The sequence below is a fragment of the Ascaphus truei genome, chromosome 7, assembly GCF_040206685.1.
Source record: "Ascaphus truei isolate aAscTru1 chromosome 7, aAscTru1.hap1, whole genome shotgun sequence".
In the NCBI taxonomy this organism is placed as follows: Eukaryota; Metazoa; Chordata; class Amphibia; order Anura; family Ascaphidae; genus Ascaphus; species Ascaphus truei.
This window is the reverse complement of record NC_134489.1, coordinates 67,231,738-67,256,125: the sequence shown is the minus strand read 5'-3', so window position 1 is coordinate 67,256,125 and position 24,388 is coordinate 67,231,738. Positions and strand designations below refer to the sequence as shown.

Sequence of the window (24,388 nt, the reverse complement as noted above, 5' to 3'; positions counted from 1 at the left end):
ACTGGCATATAAATCACTTCGGCCATAGTGTCCTAAAGCAGGGGAGCGCAAACTTTTGATGCTGCGCCCCCCTGCCTGGCCTCCCCCGGTCTTGCGACCCCTTTCCTACCTGCAGCAGCGTCAAATGATGCTCCGGGGTCACGTGACGTCAGGTCATGTGACCCGCTGCATCATTTGACGCCGGGTTGCCATGGAAACGGGTCTGAATCCCGGTAAGTTTTAGTGTTGTCGAGGCCTCACGCGATCTCCCGGCATTAATTTAAATGCCTTGGGGAGGAGCGCGGGACCTCTGCAACCGCCTGCACCCCCCACTCTCCCCAGACAAATCTCCCGCCCCCCAGTTTACGCACCGCTGTCCTAGAGCAGGGGTGTACAAACTGGGGGTCACAAACAGGATTTTCTTGGGGGGGCGCAGGCGGTTGCAGAGGCCCCACGCTCTTCCCCAAGGCATTTAAATTAAATGCCGGGGGATAGCTTGAAGCCTCTGCAACTGAACTTACCAAGGTTCAGCCGGCTTCAGATAACGCGTTGACATGGCAACGAGTCACGTCACATGACACCGACACAGGTAAGGGGGGCGTAAGCACCGGTGGAGTGGATGCAGGGGGTCTCGGCATCAGAAGTTTGCGCACCCCTGTCCTAGAGTACGATGGGTCTCAAAAGCAGTCGTCAAAGTGGGTTAAGAAAAGTACTGATACCAAAAAAGTCACAATTTATATAACATTGTAAAAAAAAAAAAAAAAAAGCTATTCTGGTCATTTTATAGAATTTATACAGTATTTGTGTTCAGAAAGCAGAAAAGGGAGAGAGGATTCCTAAGACAAACCAATTATTTGTATACAAAGTGGAACAGTAAATATATTATAAAGTAGTTGTACTGTGGGCCTGTAATTTAAATGGTTGAGAAGAAGAAATATGACCACCATAAACATTTTGCATGCTAACTGCTGTTTTTTTCTTTTCTTTTTTTTTGTTCCCTCTAATATGTGCATCAATACAATCCACACAATGAGAAGTAATTAGCCTAGTTGTCGATCGATCTGTTCTCCTGTGATCGATTGGCGAAGATTCGGCTTGAGGGTTCACTAAATGGCTATCAGTGCAGCAGAGGATGACCATCTCATAGTACAGAACTGATATTTGTGTGGGTTTTTTTTTGTTTGTTTTTTAAACACACATGTAGGATCTTGCTTGGTCTCTAGCTTTAAATGTCCATAATGAAATCAGGTCAAACGGCATCTTCAAATCTCAATCCACAACGCTTTTTTTTATTTATTAACCTTTTAACTATTCATTTGAAGTGTAGTATAGTGAATCTCCCTCTTCCATGATGTAGATACCTGCTTCAAATGTTAGCTTTGTATCCATTTAAGGTGCTATAAAAATGTAATAAAGAACCACTCCCAAATAGTTTATAAAGAGGATGCATTTCAGAATCTTCTACATTACAAAAGATGGCCTAACATACCAGGTATATAATGTTTGTTATGCTACTCAAATATATATGATGATTTTAAAAAACAGATCATTATTAAACAATCAACATGCTCTGAACCAAATCACATTTTATTTAATGTGACTTTACCAAGCAGTAACACAACAAAGTACTTAGGTTTATACAAATGAACATTCAATTAGAGTTATTTAATGCTAACGTCGGGGATTTTATGCAACTTGTTTGCCAAATTTTTGTTTTTCTAAGAATCAGCTTGTACTCTGTAAAGATTAGTTTCTAGGATACCTGAAATTGTGAAGAGTGACACATCTGCTCCAGCGTATGTCCCAAGCAACCTCAAATCTTATGCATACTTTCCCATATCTATGCACAGTCAATGGATCATTTGGGCAGTACAAATATATTCAGGATAGTATAAATCAGGACTTCCAGGTTTAAAAGGAAACTTAAATCCACTCTCTCCATTAAACAGTATTTGTAGAGTTGGGCAATACCACAAAATGTCCCCTAACAATATTTGGTATTTCCTTGTGATAATAACTATTGTAAAAATAAATATCGGTTCAGTAGGAAAATAGACATCATTACCTGCGTTAATACACTTGTATGTATATGTTTATTTATATAGCGCCACCAATGTACGCAGCGCTTTACAGAGTTATAGGAGATGATATATAGAGTTGCCCAACTCTACCTCAATGTCTTCTCAATGTTTTTTTCATGTTTACTGACTGAAGATATTCATTTTTACTTACTCACAATAGTTAGGACTAGAGCTGGGCATAAAAATGTTGGGCTGACTCGTATCTGACCCGGATCATCCAGTTCCTTTGGTCCACGCATTTCTGTGAACCAGTCTGGGTTTTTTTTTTCCTATCACTAACAAACCACATGGCAGATTAATAATCCGTGGTCTGATTCTTCAAAATCCGCACTCAGATTAAATTTGTGGGAGGGCGGTGGATATCTCACTCTCATTTAATCTGTGTGGATTTTTTTTTTCCAAACAATTTTATTAGTTATTGATACATCACATTACAAACAATATAGAATAGTAGTAACACAATACCATAATAATGATTTTTTGCATTTTGTTGACAGAAGGGAGGAAGATGGGGGGAGGGGGCACTGAACACCCACCCGAAGGTGCGGTTGACCACTTGGGTCACTCAGTGGTCCCGGGGAATAGACTCCAGAAAAAGAGAGGGATAGGGGGAAGCAGGGAGGGGGGGAAAAGGGGGGGTGGGGGGTTCCCCTCCACCCCCTGGCGGCCCTTTTCTTGGTTACTTCCGGCGGTCTCAAGTAGCTACTGAGGTCGGGAAGGGAATATAAGTAGCATGTTCAGTGAGTCAGCCAGGGCTCCCATATGGTATAGAACCGCTCCGTCGAGTAGTTGAGGAATGCTGTTAGCTTTTCCATTAACATTACCTCGTTCAATCTCTTTCTCACGATTTGTACCATAGGGGGGGCAATTTTCTTCCAAGAGGACGCCACTGAGCATCTTGCTGCTGTTAAAATGAAGGAGACTAATTTCCATACTGGGCGGTCGATTTCCTCTATCGGCCTGCCCAGTATGAAGGTCAGTGGATCTAGGGGGATTGTGAGGTCTGTGACCTCTTTTATTAGATTTTGGATTGTGGGCCAATATTTCTGGACATAACCACCATATATGGGCCATGTCCCCTTTTTGTCCACAGCCTCTCCAGCATAGATCAGAAGCCAAAAGGTAGATTTGTTTCAATCTCACTGGCGTGAGATACCAGTCGAACATTATTTTGTATATATTTTCTTTGATTGTGGTGCATACGGAAGTTCCTGATGCCGCGTCCCAAATATCCTCCCAGTCCTCTTTTTCTATTTCCATATTTAGTTCAGCTGCCCATTTGAGCATGTAGTCATGCCCAACAGGACTTGCTTGTCTCTCTAGAACCGTGTATATTTGTGAAATAAGACATTTTTGGTGTGTGTCCTCCTGGCACAATTTTTCAAACTTTGTAAGAGGTGGGAAGTCCAATGTGGGGGACAGTTTTTGTAAAAAGTGTCTAATTTGGAGGAATTTGAATGTATCCAAATCAGGAGCGTCGTATTTGTTGCGTAATTCTTGGAAGCTCAGGAACTTCTTGTCGCTTAACAGGTCGCTCACCGCTCTGATCCCCTTGTTTGAGTATTGCTCAAATTGCTTTGTCTCGCACCCGGGAAGGAACTCTGGGTTGTTATACAGTGGAGTAAGTTGTGAGCCTGAGGCCGTAAGCTGATATTTGATCTTAGTCCTTTGCCATATATTCCAAGTGTGGCCCATTGCTCCTAGTTCGAATCTGCCGATCCCCTTGTCGCCTCTGTCCGTCGCCCATAAGCACGCTTGTAGAGAAGGCGTTTTGGCGTAGTGAGACTCGATCTTTAACCAGCAGAGCTGATCTGGGTCTGAGTTCCACTCAACTGCTTGTTTTAATTGAGCTGCGTGATAATACCTTGAGATATCTGGCACCCCCATACCCCCCTGCGTCCTTGGTGACATTAGAACTGATCTTGCAACCCTGGGTCTTTTTCCTTGCCAAATAAATTTAAATATTCTGTTTTGGATATCTTTCAATTCTGACCCAGGGACCCGGATCGGGAGTGTCTGAAAAAAGTATAATAATCTAGGGAGAATTTTCATTTTGACCGAGACCATTCTCCCGATCGAAGAAATTTGGTATTCTTCCCAATTATCCAGATCTTTTCTGATTTTATCAAAAAGAGGTGGGTAATTGCATTGGTATAGGGAGCGATAGGGTGAGGGGGGGGGGCAGCTTCTAAGGGGGTATTGGGGCAATGTCCGGATTAGTGTCCAGAATCAATCATGAGAGGAGAGAGTACTCACAGTTCTTGACCATCCGTTGCAGGTAAGCCATCCTCGCCTCCCTCCCCCCACCCCAACAAACCAGAGGTAAATCCAGCGTCACGCTTCAAAAGGGAGTCAGGGCCGGCGGTCCCGTGGTCAGGCAAGCTTCGTTGGCGAGGAATAGGTTTCCCTGGTTGAACTGCTGGCACCGAGCCGGGTTCTTCTCTCCTCCCTTCGGAGGATGTGGTGGGGCTTGGAGCTTGTGGCGCCACCCGCGAGGGGCCTTGTGGTGCGTTGCGCTATAATGGCGGCCCTGCCTCTCCGTGAGGTTAGAGGATTTGCGTGGCGGCGAGGTTAGTAGGTTTCTTCCAGGGGGGGCAGATGATCTTGGGTGGGGGCTGATCTCGTTCTGGGTGTTCTGTTCTTATTATGCAGCCGACTAGCGCTTGCTTGTCCTCTGATGTTCCATTGCTGTGCTTCTCGCTGAGCTGGCGATTCCTGCGTCTGGATCTTCTCTTTGTGTGGCTGTCGGCGGGGGATCAGCTGACCAAGAAGTCGGAGGGGTCAGGCCGAGGGCCCGCACGTAGGGGGCCATATCCTCGGTGTATCTGATGGTAAGAAATTTACCTCCATGGCTCGCCGTGAGTTTGAACGGGAACCCCCACCGCTATTTGATATCGTTTTCCCTCAGAAAGACAGTTAGAGGCTTCATCTCCCTCCCCCGCACCACTGTGATTCTGGACAAGTCAATGAAAACTTGGAGGGGTTCATTTCTGAAGGTAAGTGGGTCTTTGCCTCGGCAGGCAGCAATAATTTTTTCCTTCGTCGTATAACTATGTAGTCTGATGATGACGTCCCTTCTTCTGTTGGGGTCCTCTGATTGCGGGCCTAGTGCCCTGTGGGCACGATCCATCTATAGATCCCTTTCTTCCAGGGGGCCGCATATTGTGTTGAAGAGGTCTGTGAGGTAAGGGCGGAGGAGGCCAGGAAGAACCGTCTCTGGGATATTCCGAATTCGGATATTCTGTCTTCTATCCCGGTTCTCCTGGTCCTCCATTCTGTCTTTGAGGCGGTTGATCTCTTCTTTGAGCCTAAATACCTCTTCTTCAGCTCCTGTCTGACGCAGAAGGATGTCATCCACTTTATTTTCCAGGCTTGCCGTTCTCTCCGCCAGCCCGCTCATCTCTTCCTTGAAACCTAAGACTGCCGTTTTGATTTCGGCTTGGAGAGAGGAATAAAGCTTGGCATGCATGTTGGCCATGAGCTCTTCCATATATGCTCTCGTTAGTGGTTCTTCAGCGGTCGGGGTCTCTTTAGGCCGAGTCCCCTTAGCTTGTGCTGTTTGTTCGCCGCGTGCGCCGCCACCATCTTGAATTTCGGCCGGCGCCTCCGGGCTCTTCTGCTGCGGAGAAAAGTATTTAGAAACTGCTTGGCTGGCAGGCTTCCTTTGCTGTTTGGACATGCTTGGGTTGTTGCCCCAGCTGGGGATCCACGAATCGGGTGGAAATTATTGGTGGAAGGGTGTTTTTTTTATGCCGTTATGCTGGTGAGTCCGCGGAGCTCCCTGACTACACCTCCATGTCGGATGACGTCACCGGAAGCCTCCATCTGTGTGGATTTTTAACAATCTTGGAACGGATTGTGGAATCCGCAGATCGGATTCTTAAAAATCCCACTGGATTGTATTCAAATGCGTTTATTTAATTAATTATAACGGATTGAAACTGGAACAATTCGTCAACGGATTTTATACCATGGAACGGATTTTTAATATTTTCATAAATTATTTTCATATATTATAAAGTTGAATGGGGAAGGATACAAAAAAATAATAGTGATGAGGAAAGGTAAAATAAGGGATTCATGGTACAATTCATATACATTTCTCTTTGATCATAAATTTACAATTCAGATAAAATACATTTACATATTAATACAGTATGACCAAATTCTGATATTGACCGTTCAGCCCATCCTTAGTTAGGACACATTGTGGAAAACCTGCAGTTGAATTCATGACTGATGCGCAGATCAGCCCGGATTCCACAGCAGACACATGGGGGACTACAGATGGAGGAGACTTTATTACCCCCGCTAACACGAGACTGAACAAAATACTGTGTTAAATAATACGTGTTATCTCCTTAACCATTGATTTCAATAGCACTACTGTTAAATAACGAACTAGCGATAAACGGGTGCAATAATGTCTGCTACATCCATGTATAAAGACCAGTGTTTCCAAATCGAAATGAAATGCATTACATGAAAAATCCATTTACTTACCTGAAATCATTAGTGACATATGTCGGCATGCTAATATTCATGTTCTTACATTTGGCACATATTGTATTAATTTTTGAACAGAGTGCGTCATGTTAAAATATACTGTATGTACATAAATAATAAAACATAATTTATAAAATATTTAATAGATATATGTACATGGATAACAAGGATATATGCATTTTTTATTCTCTATCTTACCATTAATCAAATGCGCATGGTAAAAATTGCTGAACGATGACGCATCAACAGGGCGACTATGCTCATACATTTGGAAGCACTAGGAAATGTTTGCGTCTACATGCATTTCATGATTACATCAAACAAGATGGAAAATGTACGTATTTATGATGCTCAAAAGTGGCACATGCTTGTAGTTTAATATTACATATCATTTACATATGTGGGTCACAGACAACATCCAAACTTCGCTTCTAACTCCACGCTCTAGTCATTTTTCCTTTGTTAAAAAAATGTTGATGTACACCACATAACACATAAAAACACTGGTTTTATACATTGACACACAGAGACGCACTAACTAGCTGTTCTTCTGTGTCTATTTTGTGCCAAAATCACCTATAGCAACAAATTATACATAGACCCCAAACATAGTGGTTGCTCATAGTAGAAATAAAAGTTTAAAAAAAAAAAAGGGATCTATTATGTTCAAATGATTTGTGTAAACAATATGTATAGCATAAATGTGGTGGGAATTGGGTTGAGCAACATGACTGTTGTACCCTGGAATCTTGACCCTTCCATGTAATAATCACCCAAAAAAACACACCCAACCTTGGTCAGCAAGTAGCCCCAAACCAATGAACCGTATTATACTCACCGCAGTACCTAGCCCAGTGAACACACTTGGTTCATAACACCTGGGGTTCCTTTTAGGAGTACACACTTACGCCCGCCACACCTGGCCCTGACCTAAGACCGCCTACTTTCAAACCTGCACAAGCCTTCAAACTAACCACCTGGAAAAATCTGACCAGTCCGCACCTTTCCAACACCGAGGCCGTTTGATCCCACAAACTTGCCTCGCAGCTGTCAAAAGACTTTGACAAAGTGCAGTAGATGCACGAAACGCATCAGAGTTCCTTCTCAAGATGATTTTGTCTTTTTATTGATGTTTTTGTGTCATTGCTGTTCATTACATTTTTCTACTGAAAATCGTTATCCAGCTTCCGTTTTCACTTCCTGCTTCCGGAACGCATGAAGCACTTGCTGGCACGCTGTGCACCGCCATCTTTTCCTGCTTTCAGGGTGATTTCTTATCATAGAACAATCTTAGGCTACACCAATACCTCAGTCGTGAAAGTTCCCATCAACTGGGCCACATCACACTGGATCACATTCATTAAGTCCACCGAATCATTTGACTCAGATCACACCCCTCCCCCCCCCCCCAAGGTGCAAAACCAGAATATTCAGTTGCCTCCTTCCATTTTCCTACAAAATCATTGGAAGTGTTTTCCTCAACATAGCCCCCACTGCTCTAACCAGAAGATCCTCCATCTATCCCCAAGTAAAACCAAACAGCCTCTGCTCTATCTTCTTGTCCCAGTTGCTATAAGATGACAACGTGATTGGTGAAGAAACTGGCGCTAATTCGGTGCTAGTGATCACTTATAATACAGTGAATATATATAACACACATATAGTGATCTAAATAAAAATTGTGACTAAAAATAGTGCAGTAGTGAAAATATAATATAGGTTGTAACCCCCTGCTCAAGCCCTCTGGAAGGGACTGTCTTGGCTGGTCCCAGATGATCAAACGATATTTTCTCAACCCAGGGGGAGCATATAGGAGAAAACACAACAGAAAAGAAACACACTAAGTGCAGACAATATTGTTCAGGTGTGGAATATTGTGATGCTTGGCCTCTATGTGCTGCCTACTCACAGGATGTCAGTAGGATAAGTACAGTGGCGTGATATGTAGAGTCTGGTGGGTCCCTCTGGACATACACAGGAAGCAACTGGGACTGGGATGTCAGTAGCAGGTGTACATGGAAAGATAAAGACAGACCTCCATGGTGCAGATCAATGGTAAACAGATAAACTTTATGTAATAATAAAAAATGTGCACTCACAATGTTTAAAATCAATATAAGCATTTTGTCACTATATAAGTGATAGGAAGGTAAGGGTGGTTGCCACAGCTCACCGCACCGCCGATATCCCGGACAGTTCTTATCCGCAGGCTCCCTGTGCTCCTCTCTACACCATGACAGTGTGGGGATCTCCTGCTGCGGTCTCTCCGGCGCGTCGCGTCACTTCCGGTGGGCACGATCAGCTCCGTCGCGTCACTTCCGGTTCGGCGGAGAGACCGCAGCAGGAGATCCCCACACTGTCATGGTGTAGAGAGGAGCACAGGGAGCCTGCAGATAAGAACTGTCCGGGATATCGGCGGTGCGGTGAGCTGTGGCAACCACCCTTATCTTCCTATCACTTATATAGTGACAAAACGCTTATATTGATTTTAAACATTGTGAGTGCACATTTTTTATTATTACATAAAGTTTATCTGTTTACCATTGATCTGCACCATGGAGGTCTGTCTTTATCTTTCCATGTACACCTGCTACTGACATCCCAGTCCCAGTTGCTTCCTGTGTATGTCCAGAGGGACCCACCAGACTCTACATATCACGCCACTGTACTTATCCTACTGACATCCTGTGAGTAGGCAGCACATAGAGGCCAAGCATCACAATATTCCACACCTGAACAATATTGTCTGCACTTAGTGTGTTTCTTTTCTGTTGTGTTTTCTCCTATATGCTCCCCCTGGGTTGAGAAAATACCAGTTGCTATAAGAGCCATGACAGATCCATGCACACACACCGACTGGCCCCAGAGAATAACAATAACATCAATAAGAACTCTCCCACCCCTCCCCCATGCAACCCCCCCAGCCCCCACATTTTTTCAATTTAGAACTGCTATATAAGTTATTCATATTTTATGTATTTTTTATTGTATATTTTTTATTGCAGTTCATTTGACTTGTTATTTTATTATGAGCTATCTGATTGCTGTATTTGTATTTTTCATTGTAGCAAGTAATCTCTTTCAGCATACGTTTAAGTAGCAATGTAAGTATATGATATTGCAGATGTCATTCCCCTCTTCCCTTCCTTCCCATTCTTTCCAATCCTTCCACCGCAATCAGGGGTTCCACGTCCAGGAGTGTGTCTGTGTGAGGGGAGGGATCCGCTCTGCCTCCTGTATCTGCAGATCCCTCATATCCACTATTACCTGTCCTTGTCCCTCCTAATACTCTTGCTGCTGTGCCCCGCATTACTTGAGCTCAGGAAGAGAGGAGCTGGGGAGCCCGAGCAGGACTGCAGCAGTAAAAGAGAGAGAGGGTGAGAGAGTGTGTGAGTGTGAAGAGATTGTGATTGCATTTTTTAATTCAGCTTTTGCCCTTTTCAGCACTTTTTTTTGTAATTCTGGTCCTTCCTTTTTACACGAGCAGGAGAAGCAGTCAGAGTGTTCCCCATAGAACAGGAGGGAAAGTCTCTGTCCTAATTGTAACAGCCTATTATATATTAAAACATATTTATTTATTTATTTTAGTGGGCTAATATAAAAGCTTTTGAATTGTACATTGTGGAATTAATGGGCAGCATCTAAATGTTTATTTAGTAAAAAAAATTATTGACATTTAAGATACAGTATGTGAAGGAATTACTGTATAAATCAAATAATGAATTAGTTTTCATTAAATACTGCAGTAGCTCACATGACATAACATACCCTTCAACATAATATCCTCTCCTTTAATGGTTTCCATTACTATTTGTGGGTCTGAAAGTGCATAGAGATATTTTATGCAGTCAATTGGTATTCATTGGAGACGATTTGCTTTCAGAAAATGCCGTTTAATTGATGCAGTAAAAATAATTTTTTGTTAATGACTGGTTATTTTGAACAAAAAGATGGGAAACAAGGGCCCTATTATATTGTAAACCCCAAAAATACAATAAAGCTCAAAACGGATATGTCACAGTTTTCTATCTTGTAGTAAAATGGCAATTATATCTAAATATGCTTCTGGTTTTCCTGTGACCTTCGGCAAAGGATGGAAGGGGAGAATTACCCCCTCCCAGTTAATCCACATTACGAATCCTCTTCACTGAAAAATCCCCCAAGAAAGCAGTTTGTGAGGAGTTTGTGTGCAATCCTGTACCTCACTCACGCTTTTCTTCCTGTGCTGTGATGTCTCGTGCAATGTCCTCACCTCTCGGGATTGTGTGTGTTTTGTTTATTTTGTCCATTTTCTCCGTTAGCAATAAAGCATATGTTTAAAAAATTTTTTTTTTAAATGCAGCTTTAAAAAAACAGGAGCCACACTCATACCGTATTACAAGCGGATTCGCGATGCAGTGGATCGCACTATAACGGGGTTGAGCGGTGTGTATATATACACATATATACATACAAACAGTGAAAAACATTGTGAGTAAGCTCTGTGGAAGGTCCCCAGTGTTATGTAGAGGACAGTGGTAGTAAAATCACTGTGTCATTGGAATAAAACACTCAGTTCATAGAGAATAAATAAACCGCTGCAAATGTATCAAAGAAAAATGGCTTTGAAATCTGCAGCATAAGTGGAAACAGAATAATAGTGTTATCCTAATTAGTAAAACAGTAAACAGACCTGATAATCTGTATATATGAACTAATCAAGTTCTCCCTCTCTACTAGTGGCTGCCTCAAGGGCCCACTAGTAGGGGGTTCCCGGAGCTGAAATTACCATGGTTCAGCTCCGGAGACCCCCTGCTTCAATTCTATTTTTTTTTTTAAAGAAGCCTGTACTGCTGCTTTAACATACAAGTATAGCCGACTTCTGAAAAACTTGAAACAGACTCTTGTGCACTGACTAAGTTCAAAAGAAAATGCAGAGTGATAACAAAACTACATTTCTTCAAAGTCTTCAATATTCCATTGACTGCTGAAATCATTATTCTTATCGCAGGCAACGCTCTCCAAGTGTGTTACTAATGAAACCCATTTTACTGCTACAGCTCTCGTGGTATCCACGTTGCTTGCTACCCACATAACTGTGTCATTTTTGCAGCTTCAAGAATTTCTCACTGAGAGTTTTTGCAGTTTCTACCAGTTGCTTCTATTTTTCCTGGAATGTTTATAACATTTGATAAGTGATATGAGTACACGATCAACTTCATCAATAAATGGTACATCTACAACAAACTGTAAAACACTAAATATAGATTTTATGAGCGAACAATGTACTGTTACTAGGTGCCTGACATCCTTTGATTTTTTTTTTTTATGCTAATCCATTAGCTGCCCCGATCACTGAAGAAGACCCATCAGTACCAAGGCCTACAAGCCATTTCCAATTCCTCCAATCTAAGTCTAATTTGCGAAACGCATTATCAATGCTGTCGAGATATGTACTATTTTGCAGGGGAGCTATTACAAAAATTATTATTTGACCGTGTATTTTTTTAAGTATCTTACATTTATAATTACTTCTTCAGCAGTAGGCCTATCAGTCTGTCACAACATCTTCACGGATGCAATTTGTGCTGCACAAACAATTTACATTGCTTATGGTTGGTATACTCATCTCGCACTTCAACATTTCATTGGTTTGCCAAATCTATTAAGCCTCCCATATCTCTGAATGGCTTGTTATTTTTTGCAATGTAATATGCCCCATTGAATCATGTGTTAAAAAATAAGCATTTTTGCTGCGATGATAGATGCTGTTGAATTATTGTGCTGCACATCACCATTCTCATTCATGATAGATACGTTTGCTATGCTAGCTTCACAGGGAGAAACTGTACTGTCAGCCGCATCATTAACACAAATACCACTAGATTCATTTTTCTTTAAATAATTTAAACATGTTGGTTGTTGCATGTTACCAAAAGCTGGGTAGCAAAAATACAATGGGAAAAAAAACAAAACTTCTTTCTCTGTCCCTAACAATTTTTATTCTCACCATGAGGAAAGCTGACAAAGAAAAGTTACAGTAACATTAATGAAACCTTCACATGACCCACACAGATCCCCCTTCACATGACCCACACAGACACCCCTTCACGTTACCTCTAGACACCTCCCCATCACATGACCCACACAGACCCCCCCCACATTACCCCTATAGACCCCCCTCACATTACCCCATAGACCCCCCCAACATTACCCCCACTTCACGCTACCAACATAGACCCCTCCCTTCATGTTACCCACACCGCCCCCCCCTCACATTACCCCCAAAGATATGATTTTTGAGTGTTAGCGCTTGTGCACATACGAAGTGTGTCCGAAAGTATGTCTAGTTGTTTTGGCACTTTAGCACCCCCTAAAGTATCTATTGCCTTTCGAGGTTCAAACTCTGAAATACATGGTCCATTTCATTTAACTACTCTCGGCGCCATAAGCTCTTCGGTCAAAATCCTCACTTGTCTGGCTATCATTTCCAATAGTCCCGGACAATTATCTATCTATCCAATTAGACAGATACACGAATCATTGGCCACATTTCATGCACACATTTTATACTACAAAGATGACAGTCCCTGTATTGTATTGCAACTGCAGAAAAAAAGTCTTAATAAACGTCACCAATCCTAGTTCTTACCTAACAGAATTAGCTCTATTCACCCGTGTTCAATTAAAAACAATATTACATTTCATCTCTAAACAGTCATGCTACAGTATACGGCGTCTCCTGTCAGGAGTAAAACTTTCGGTCCAGACTTAAAATTACATTTATTGAATGAGAATAAGGCATATAAATAAGATTGACATCAATTATTCTGCCACAAATTTCAAGCAACCTTCAATTTATTACTCTATTGGGGTTATTTATTAACCTGCAATAGTGCCGATCAGGGCACTTATCGCATGGAAACTTATTGACTTCTATAGGAGTGCTAGTGCCTCGATCTGCACCATCACAATATAATTAATAACAATCTCTGGTTCTGTAGTATAATCTAGAATAGATAATGCCTTATGTAACTCCTTGATTTCTCCTCTGAAGATCTAAATAAAATTAGTGCAGCTTCTGATTACTGTGTAACAAATATCATCAAAATATCACTTGACACTTTCTAGGGATGTATTCAGGACATTATTAAATATATGACTTTATTTGATCCACAATTAACGATGTTCAAGTAGAGTTTCCTAAGTTGCTTGAAAGGAAGACATCACATTGTAACCATTCATTTAATTGTATGTATTCCAATTATGTAATTACAATGAGGAATTACATAGTATATTTTCATTAGGCATACATTTCACATTATATTGAGAGAGACAGAAAACACATGATATGGTACAAGGGCACACAGTTTCCATTCCGTTAAAAACTAAACTGATCCAAAAATGAAAATAATAAATATATACATACATATACAGTATATATACATATACACACGTTAAACTGCCGGAAAACCATACTTCATGGAGAACTGGTCTATTTCTAACATTGTATTTATTTTCCATATATTGCAGAGTCACCTATTTATTATTTAACTGGCATGAGAAGTTACAATGGCAAAAGGGTGGTTTGGGCAGCGTTTTTTCGGCAACTGATATCTCCAGAATTCAACTACACAATTTAAACCGGGTGGGACTGCAGCAGCAGCAGCAGCAGCAAAAAGGAGTTTGCAATGATAAAAAGAAACATGTATTTTTATTGGTGGCTAGTGCAGATTGATGCTTTAAAATATACAACTCGTTTTAAGTACCTGTTGAATGATGATTTACATCATGACACATTTAGTGTAAGTAACCCTGGGAAGGAGTGGAATTCACTCATGTGACCAGCACTCTCGATTTGTGATATGAATAAAACAGTGGGGTGGGGGGGAGTATGATCAACGTTTCTGTCTCTATTGAGACCTTTATCAAGATACACACTGTGTTAAGCACAACATTGTATACCAGAGTAGCAGTCAACAAAAAACGGCACCAATAATGATGTCATGCATGTCGCCAGACAGTGAAAAAAAGGACAAAAGGGAAAAACTACCTACCATATAAATACCAATAAATGGCAGAGAATGAGATACCAGTAATACAAAAGGGAAAAATTGTGTTGGGATCTACTGTAGCATGTATAATAATAAAGACGTTAACAAAAAACACCCAGTGTGAAATGTCAGTGTGTGTGGAGTATGCCAGATAGTCAACAAAGGTATGAATACAAAAGTAAAAAGTGTATATAGACATAACCATCATAATTTTTGTAAATATACTTACCAGCCATTTCTGGTCCCACTTAATCAAATATCTGCAGCTTATGGAACTCATAAGCTAAATCGCAAATACTGTTCTCTGCCGCAACATTGGAATAAAACATTTGAGCTTCTAACACAGGGGTGGCCAAGTCCAGTCCTAAAAGGCCACCAACAGGTTGGGTTTTAAGGATATCCCTGCTTCAGCAAAGGTGGCTCAATCAGTGGTTCAGTCAAAGACTGAACAGGAGCAGGGACTGTGAGCCACCTGTGCGGAAGCAGGTATAGTCTTAAAACCTGACCTGTTAGTGACCCTTGAGGACTGGGGTTGGCCATCCCTGTTCTAACTGAATTCATACAATAGAATTACTTCATGTTCATTTAATGTGTTCACTTCCCTGCACAACTATTGATTCAGAAATGATTAATGTAGAACATATTAATTTTCTACAGTGTTGATGATGATTATGTTCCTTATGACAGAAGGCTCAACCAAGATATTGGCAATATTTACCAGCAATAGCTATGATGAACTAGTACAGAGACAGAGCTAGTTTTTCCAACTGCACGTAAATGGCAAGCTGACAAGTCAGATGAAACCACAGATACCACCACAAAGCCAACAGATGTTTCAGGGGTCATCTGTGCAAAAATAGAAGCATATGTGAAGGAAATCTGACACTATCATGAAATCGGTTGGTGTCTAAAATAATGGCACTTCCTTACGGCAATGTGGCAATATCTGTATCAAATACACAACACATTCTGTTTTAGCATTATGTGCAGGAAAAAACCCATTAGTAACACGAGTAGGAACCAATGCCTTACTTAAACATTGGGAGGGTTCGTGAAGATCTGAAGGAAAATATAGCTCCTTTTTAATCATTTAACTGACGCAGATGCCTTCTATATAAATTTCATTTCTGTAAATGAAGATTCCCACTTACGACAAAAAACTACTTATGATAATGTTATTTGCAATTAAAAAAAAAATATATATATATATATATATATATATATATATATATATATATATATTACCTTTGAATATTTGAATTTTAGCTGCAGATCCAAAAAGCTCCGGTATTGCCTTAACGTAGTGTTAACTTAAGTTGAGGTCTCGTTAAGTGCTATCGGGTATCTTCAAAGCTCACTAAGGCAGTGTTAAGGCCTGCCTTACTGCCAAGGACTGGTGTTAACTATAATGGTTAGTGTTAATGATATGCAAAAGAGGTGTGGATCACCTCAAAGCATATCTACAGCAGGCCTTTAAAGTTAACTCGGGACTTAACACTGTTTTTCTGCTAGGTCATGGCTATACCTGGCGTTCGGTTCTTCCATGACCTAACACCGGTCGCAGAAAATGTTTGGGCCTTGTCCATGGTGCTGAAGTAGCCCACTTTGGCTTCCTATATTGCCATACATTATATCAGGGGTGCTCAAATCCAGTCCTCAACCCCCCCCCCCCCCCCCCAAGATCATGTTTTCAGGATATCGTTGCTTCAGCACCAGTAGCTCAATCAGTCCCTGCATCAGCACAGGTGGCTCAGAGGCTCAGTCTTTGACCAAGCCTCTGATTGAGCAACAGTACTGAATCTGGGATATCCTGAAAACCTGACCTGTTTGGGGAGCTTGAGGACTGGAGTTGAGAATACCTGCATTAAATAAGTTATGGTGGGTAAAAAAAGTGACACAAAACCCTCCATTATACATACTGCTGCGTGCACACATTATTTAATGTGTGGGTGAAACCTAGCCCAGCTTGACATTGCAAACCAGTTTAAGCAGCCTCACACTGATGAGACCCAAAAGGTCGAAACAGCTGTCTGTGAGTAGGTTTACTGGCTATACACTTATTTAACCCAGGCTGTGCTGAAAAGCTGTGTAATACGGCAGGCATAAGCTTATAGGGGTTGTCCATGTTAAAATGGATAAGAAGTAAATAGTAACACGTTTCTGACATTTGCATGAAACTCCTATTCCACTGCGGTGCATGGGATGCAGCATCTGCTGAAGGTGGTGTTATGTTGTGAGGGTGCAAAGCTATGATGTGACTGTTCTGAGATATAACGTGATGGGTCTGGGTTAAGGTGTGACGAGGCATGGTTCTAGCATGTTTGGGTGGGGTTATGACACACTGGGCGTGGTTTAGTACTCTGCCTTAGGGTCTCCCGTCAGATCGAGATTTAGCTTATGCTGTGTGAGACAGAACCCTAATGCGCGAGTCTTGACAGGGATGGATATACAATGGGGAGTTTCTTGTAAGTCTACAAGACAAAGGATTCTATGGTGCAAAATTATATAGCACCACATTTATTAAAGAAACATATCTCTCGTCGCCTTCGGTATAATTTTTTCTTTGATACTGTTTCTGTACCATTTCTGTGGTTGTAAGTGTGTGGTAACCAGCCCCTAATATCTGCCGGCCATAGCTCTAATCAAATATTCAGTGGAACAAATTACTAACTAGCCTTCCCCACGTCAAATTTCATACTGCAAACAGAATAAAAAAATATAACAAATAAAGCTATAGAGGCAAGATTAAAGGGAGAGAAAAAAAAAGTGTGAACGTATGCAGGCTATTTCACACCAGGTAAATGCTAACGTGCTGACAGGGATGATGAAAAAAAACATAGGGGGAAATTCATTAAGGTCCGTTGTGGGTGACCAATGACCTCCAGAAGCCTATATGAGGTTCTCATATAATGTTAGTATCGTGCCCTTTGACCTGCTTTTTCATTTACAAATGATTTTTTTTGTGTGTTAAAAATCATGATTTTTTTTCCCCCCCATCTCTAGCGTCTGAGCTTACCATGGTAACCGTTAGAATTCACTGAACTCAGGAGATATAAGCGTTTTAAATATTATTATCTCCCCAAAGCGGAGCATCCGATGTTAAAAATATGGGTGGCCCAGGATGTAACAAAAGCCCATTATGTAGTGGCTATGTAATGCACAAGGAGGTTTTTTAAAAAAAAATGTTTTATTTTTTATTATTATTATTATCAGCTGTGATTGTGTCCCGAGTTCCCATGTAGTACAGGATGTGATCTGTAATATAGGGAAATGGAAGAGGAGGACTTCTCTTTCGTTTTAGGGTTAAGGGCAACCGCGGTCACGTGACCTCGCTGTCCCGGTGGGATCGGGCCCTCCGGCACTCAAAGGGTTAACTGCAATGCACATCTTGAGTAGTTAACACCAGATTGATTATTTACTACTTGGCAGACCTTACTGAGTCTCCTCCTGTAGACTGTGGATTTGTTAACAGATCGCACAAACGTTTTATGCAACATTTATGCCGTTTCCAAAAAATTACAACAAAACCACCTTAAGGACAATCTGCAAAATCTTCAGGCTTTAACCCATTAAGTGTCACTGCTCTTCTGGCACATGGTGATCACATGACCACTCCCCGGAGCGATCACGTGATTGCGGCATCACTTATGATGGGAACGGAACAGGAGTGCTCCTTCTCCTCTTTCTTTGCCTGCTAGAACGTGTTCATCCCGAACTCCCAAAGACAACGTGCTGAAAGCTTATGGCTTAGCCACTACATCATGGGGTCCCTGGAGTGCCAAACCCTACGACATGATGGCTATGTCACAGGCACACACAGGTTTAAAACATTATTTCAAAATACCGATATTTGTTTTCTTTTATCTTGCAGATATATCAAAACAGTCACATTTAAGCTTTTAAACATATCACTGTCCGTAATTCACTTTCATGTTAGGAGGGTCGGCCATGTAACCCTTTCGCTGCTAAAGGGACCTGCAACGCATTGCAAAACATGAAAAAAGGGTTAAGGAGTCAAAAAAAAGAAAGAAAAAGATCAAATATGGTACCGTGTCTACTCTCAGTATTGTGAACTGCCTCATACACTGCTACTCCATTACAGAGTACTGCTTCATAAAGTGACAGATGTCTTACTTTAGGTATCCAAAACAGACTAAGAGTATCTATTTCAATCACATCTGCTCGCAAAGAGCCATGGCAGAAGAGGATATACACTCAGAATTAATTATATTTCAGAATCTTTATGTCTTTGTTATTATGTTTTGCAGCTTTTCTACCACGGTCTGCTCCTTTTAAAATATGCCTCATTGGCATCCATTTCCTAACAAAATCTCAAATTACATCTTTGATGCCAATGAGAGTAACTGTTGTTTAATACTGTTGATTAACCAGCAGAGAAAGACATATACAGATATGACATACTTTCTGCAGTTATTCATAAATTAATATCAAATGTTTAAAAACAAATATGTGCTAAAATTATCTATGCAGAACTGTCAATGAGAAATATGGCTACTTAATTTGGATTGTATTGGATTCTCTCAGAATATCAATAATAAATTACACTGAAAGGTTTTAACATTCACTGTTTACCAATTTTTCAAATCAGGCTAAAAGATTTGCTATTAATTACAACCTTTCCTTTGGGCCCAGAAAACAGACGTAATTATAAACTACTAATGTCTTGACATTTCTTTTCTCTTATTTTAAAATAGATTAAAAGATATATGTTTGTAATAATAAAAGCAGCGATTCCCTCAACCAAAGGTGCCTTAATGGAGGAGATAAGTCGTAATGATTAAACATTTGAGAAACAAAATGGCTGCCAACCGTCAATCATGGACAGCGATATGTGTTTTCCACTGATGTCACTTGTGCTGGCTGGCTCACTGCGCACCTATTTCCTTATTTCTGAGAACCTCTTGGTTTAGAACCTCTCAGAAACTAAGTGGTCCAGTGAGTTTTGATTTGAACATACACTGGGATACCTGATATAATATATACATATAAACATTGAAAGCTAAACCTGGCTACCTTCAACTGCTGGACTCTCTCCAGTGAAGCAGCACTGCAAGACAAACCTGAAAAGATTCAATTGGATATTGTTAGCCTTAGTGAAGTTAAAAGAAAAGACGAAGGCCTCATTGAGTTCAAAAGCAGATATCTATTCTATTACAGAGGTACTGTACAGATAATAGAAGAATCAGTGCAGTAGGCTTCTTCGTTAACGAGGAGACGGAGAAACAACATAGTGGAGCGTGAAAGCTCATCAGAAAGAGCAGCCAGAATCGATATTCAGTTGACAAAGAGATACAGGCTTCAAATAATGCAAGTGTATGCTCCAAAATAAAGTCTCACAGTTAATGAAGTGGAAGATATCTACCATGAAATCGACCAGATATAAAATGTGAAGAGTGGTGCTCAAAAAATCACACGTGGCTCTGTAATCAACTGGTTAATAGAGTATATAAATGTCCAGATGTAAGTAGGATGTCCAATATATACAGTTGTGTGAAAAAGAAAGTACACCCTCTTTGAATTCTATGGTTTTACATATCAGGACATAATAACAATCATCTGTTCCTTAGCAGGTCTTAAAATTAGGTAAATACAGCCTCAGATGAACAACAACACATGACATATTACAGTGTTATGATTTATTTAATAAAAAAAAGCCAAAATGGAGAAGCTATGTGTGAAAAACTAAGTACACCCTTTCTGCTTCCATAGGAATTAAGATGCTAAGTAGCAGACAGGTGCTGCCAATCAAATGCCCTTGATTAATTGATCATCAGCAGGTGTGACCACCTCTATAAAATCCGAAGTTTTAGTAGTTTGCTGGTCTGGAGCATTCAGGTGTGTGTTAACACAATGCCAAGGAGTAAAGACATCAGCAATGATCTTAGAGAAGCAATTGTTGCTGCCCATCAATCTGGGAAGGGTTATAAGGCCATTTCCAAAAAATTTAAAGTCGATCATTCTACAGTGAGAAAGATTATTCAAAAGTGGAAAACATTCAAGACAGTTGTCAATCTTCCCAGGAGTGGACGTTCCAGCAAATTCACCCCAAGGTCAGACCGTGCAATGCTCAGAGAAATTGCAAAAAAACAAGAGTTACATCTCAGACTCTCTGAAAAAGTTTGCGCAGCGCTGTCCTAACTTACAAGAAACACATGATTGAAGACTGCACAGTCCTTAACAGTTTTGACACCAGGAGTGATCACCGATTGGTTCGCTGCAGAGAACAACTAAATGCAACGTTGGAAAAACTGATTAAACTGATTAAAAAGAGAAAAAAAAAACACTCAACATCAATAACCTCAAAGATAAACAGCAGAAAATGTCAACTACAACTGAAAAATCCCTTCAGATTGCTTAGAATGCATGGTAACACTTTAACAAACAATTATTAATAACTTATGAAGATTGTACTGAAAGTGCAGGGGGGGAAAAATCGGAGGAATCGCAAACAAAAAAACGGATATGAAAATATCTGATTAGACATAACAACTAATGAGGAGACAAGACGCAATAAGAATAAGAATTGAACATGCAGAGCTGTGCAGGACAATACGCAAACGTATAACTGAAGATGTAAGAAAATGTAACTGTGATATGGTGAAGACTATTGAAGATAACAAAAGCTTAAAGAAGATTTACGTCTCGCTCAAACAGAACGCGATGCGACGTGCGCGCGAATGTTCGCCACTCTTTCGCTGTGTTCTGTGGGAGTTTTCAAACAGAAAACGACCCCCGGCGGCGAAGTGCAGCTTTCAACTGATGTTGAAATTTCAAGCAGCAGCCCTGTCACATGCACTTCGCCAGCCAATCACACACACACTTTTTTTTTTAAAGTTACGCCCCCATTCGCGTCATTCCGTCTGCTGGGGATATTTACACATCGCCCAGCAGACAGAGGCTTGCAAACGCGTGTAGCAGCCTGTTTGATCGAGGCCTAAGCTGTGATTTATGGTAGGGAAGAAGTAAATCATTGCACTCAAACAACACGATAGATCAACAATAAAAAAAAAAACTGTGCACTTGTGAAACGTGCGGCTTTGAGGTGGATGGGCAGGTAGCGGCTCGGCCATGTCTCATCCACCATCTAAGCTTGAAATAGAAAAGATAGTGACCGTAAGATTAGACACCTCCAAGGTCCCCAGCATGTCCCCAAATACCAAAAAGGCAGCTCCCCCGGATATTTCCTGTTTTTTCAAGAGGTCTGGGACTCGGAGAGCGTCTGAACATGTCGACTCTCTGCGCATGTTCTCTCGCGCCTCATCGAAATCAGACTTGGAAATAGAAGAAACGAGGATCACAAAATAAAGATCTGAACTCCCTTCTGCAAAATATAACTACTGAACTGCACAAAGTAGTAAAAGAAATTAAAAAAAGAAGAGGTGGCATATCTGGGCTAGCGGTTAAGGGACCTAGAACGCAAAATTGAGGACAACACGAGGTCGTAGCAAAGTATGGACAGTGAAGTGTGTAGACTTCCAGAAGAGGTGTATAACCTCAAAGATTATATAAAAGCACCTAGAGAAAAGAGAAAGGCAGCAAAATATCAGTCTGAATTGTACCTAAGACAATCAGTTCGGAAGGCCTGCCTGCTTATCTCACACACCTATTCACAGTTATTGCCCTGTTCATTCCTGAGGATAGACTGTTGATGATAGGGCACATCGGGCTACAACAACCTGGCAAGAACTACCATCAAACAGCGCAGGGAACTCAAACCCGTGATTACCCTACTAAGGGAGAGCGGTATAAAGTACTGGTGGGGGTTCCCGTTCGGACTTAGTTTTGCAGGAGCCTTGAGGAAGCAGACCAGTTCCTGGAGAGCCTGGGAATCTGACTGAAGAACTTGAGTGAAGACCAGGCCAAGCCTCATTGAACGAGCAGCTAGCCACGTGTGCAGAGAGGCGGAGGCCAAGAGAAGGAAGAGTGGGAGACAAGAAGCAATCCTAACAGCTTGATTGGATAATTCACCGAATTTCTCAGATACTTCAACCCACCATTACCCCTTTTTCAGAGAGGTGTGCGGCTACAGGATTGAGGGATGGCATGAAGCACTAGCATTTTAGAGATTATCGGTGGACTCGGAGCACCCTCCCCCCCTTTCCGAGCGTGATGGCAGCAACAACAAGTCTGGTCTGAAAGAACGGACATTTGCCCCACAGGGTCTCTCATACCTGGAGTAGACTTGAGAACTACCAAAACGTAATTAGAACCCAGAGGAGGAGGTCAAGAAAGGAAGGTGTGAGTAGCCAAGAGAGAACAGGAGAAATAGCATAACTATTTTTCCAACTAAGATGTAACGGAGGGTCCCTGGGGACTAGAGGAGGTGGGTGTGTCTTAGGGACTACTGAGCCAGTGTTGGGACCACTGTGGCTCACAGGAGACAAATCTCAGTCATTCCTCACTCAGGAGTGGGGTCCTCCTAGCCGTTGCCATCTCAGATGTGGGTTAGGGAATAGGAAGAGAAGAGAGGTATTCAATGAGTAGGCCTCTGGCCCGGAGTTAGATTTGTAAATAAGTTTACTATTTTGGTCTGATGTGGGCTTACAGGTTAACGAACGCCCTAATGGGGAAAGTAGGGTGAAAATGTACACGTGTATATGTCTATGTATGTGTGTTCCCACCTTAGAGGGGGTTAAAACAAATAAATAAAAATTCTTTAAAAAAAAGAATGCAAAACTTTAAATACACAAACAAATCAGAGGTACACTTTTTATTGGAGTTAACAAAATATAATATTAGACTTGAGAAGCATTGTAAAGTGCTTATTTCATATGGAAGGATCCGGGAGGGGGAGAAGAGTGAGGCTTAAAACTAAGCCTCAAACAGAGTGTGAATGGGAGAGGATCCCGCTGATCTATGTATGGCCCTGAGCCTACCCTGTCCCCCCAATAGTAGTGTAGAACTACTTGAGTCTCGGGCGTTTATTTGTCCGTGATGTTTTTCAATTCCTGATGCCTGTTGCACCTCTTCCCCTCCCAAACGTTCGTTCGCCCTTCTTGTTTTAAAGTCACTGTCCCACGACCATTTTGCCTATGAGGTTTGCAGAAATCTCCTGTGAAGAAGCCGACTTATATCACCGTCATATCTGGTGATCCTGCTAGAGAAAAAAGAGACAGATCATTTTCAAAGCTATTCCTCATCTAAATTGATATGTCCACCAACTCAGTAATTAAACTACTTTCCATTAATATAAAAGGTTTAAACTTAAACTATAAACGAAAATAGCATTGGCAGATTTTAAGAGGTTGAAAGGATATAATATTTATGCAGGAAACCCATTTTAATAAATGAGATCCACCAAACACATTTAGGAGATACTTCCTAAACCCATATTTTTCATCCTGTAACAGCAAGAAGAAAGGAGCGGCAATCCTGAGAAAGCATAATGTCCTTTTTCAAACCAAAGAAATTAAGAGAAATAAAGATGGCAAATACTTGATAATCCAACGACTATTGGCTGGCACTGTGATTACATTAGTAAATATATATGCTCCGTATGAATGCCAAATCGACTTCATGGAAGAGATTCTAGATATATTAAATGCTAACATAGACCATCCTTTCATTATAGGAGGTGACTTTAATTTAGCTCAGGACCCAGGTTAGATAGGTCAGCAGAGAGCCTACAAACACAGCTTAAGGCTGCGCTTATAGTGCCAGCGACGCGACGTCGCGGCAAAACAAATGTATTGCCGCCGTCGCATGCGCTTATAGTAAGCGCGACGCGACAGAGCGACGCAAATTTTTGAAGCCTGTCAAATTTGATTT

General features: G+C 41.2%; 1 protein-coding gene and 1 long non-coding RNA gene across 7 annotated transcripts in view; both read right to left on the bottom strand.

Annotated features, from left to right (window-relative positions):
• The window catches only part of CERKL (CERK like autophagy regulator), a 291,588-nt gene that overhangs the window by 254,814 nt on the left and 12,386 nt on the right, over positions 1 to 24,388 (bottom strand). The gene's annotated exons all lie outside the window — the stretch shown is intronic.
• LOC142499497 (uncharacterized) overlaps positions 23,316 to 24,388 on the bottom strand; it is a 6,021-nt gene continuing 4,948 nt past the window's right edge. Inside the window, exon 2 of the long non-coding RNA XR_012802691.1 lies at positions 23,316 to 23,717. This is a non-coding gene — a long non-coding RNA (uncharacterized LOC142499497). The remainder of the gene's footprint in view (positions 23,718 to 24,388) is intronic.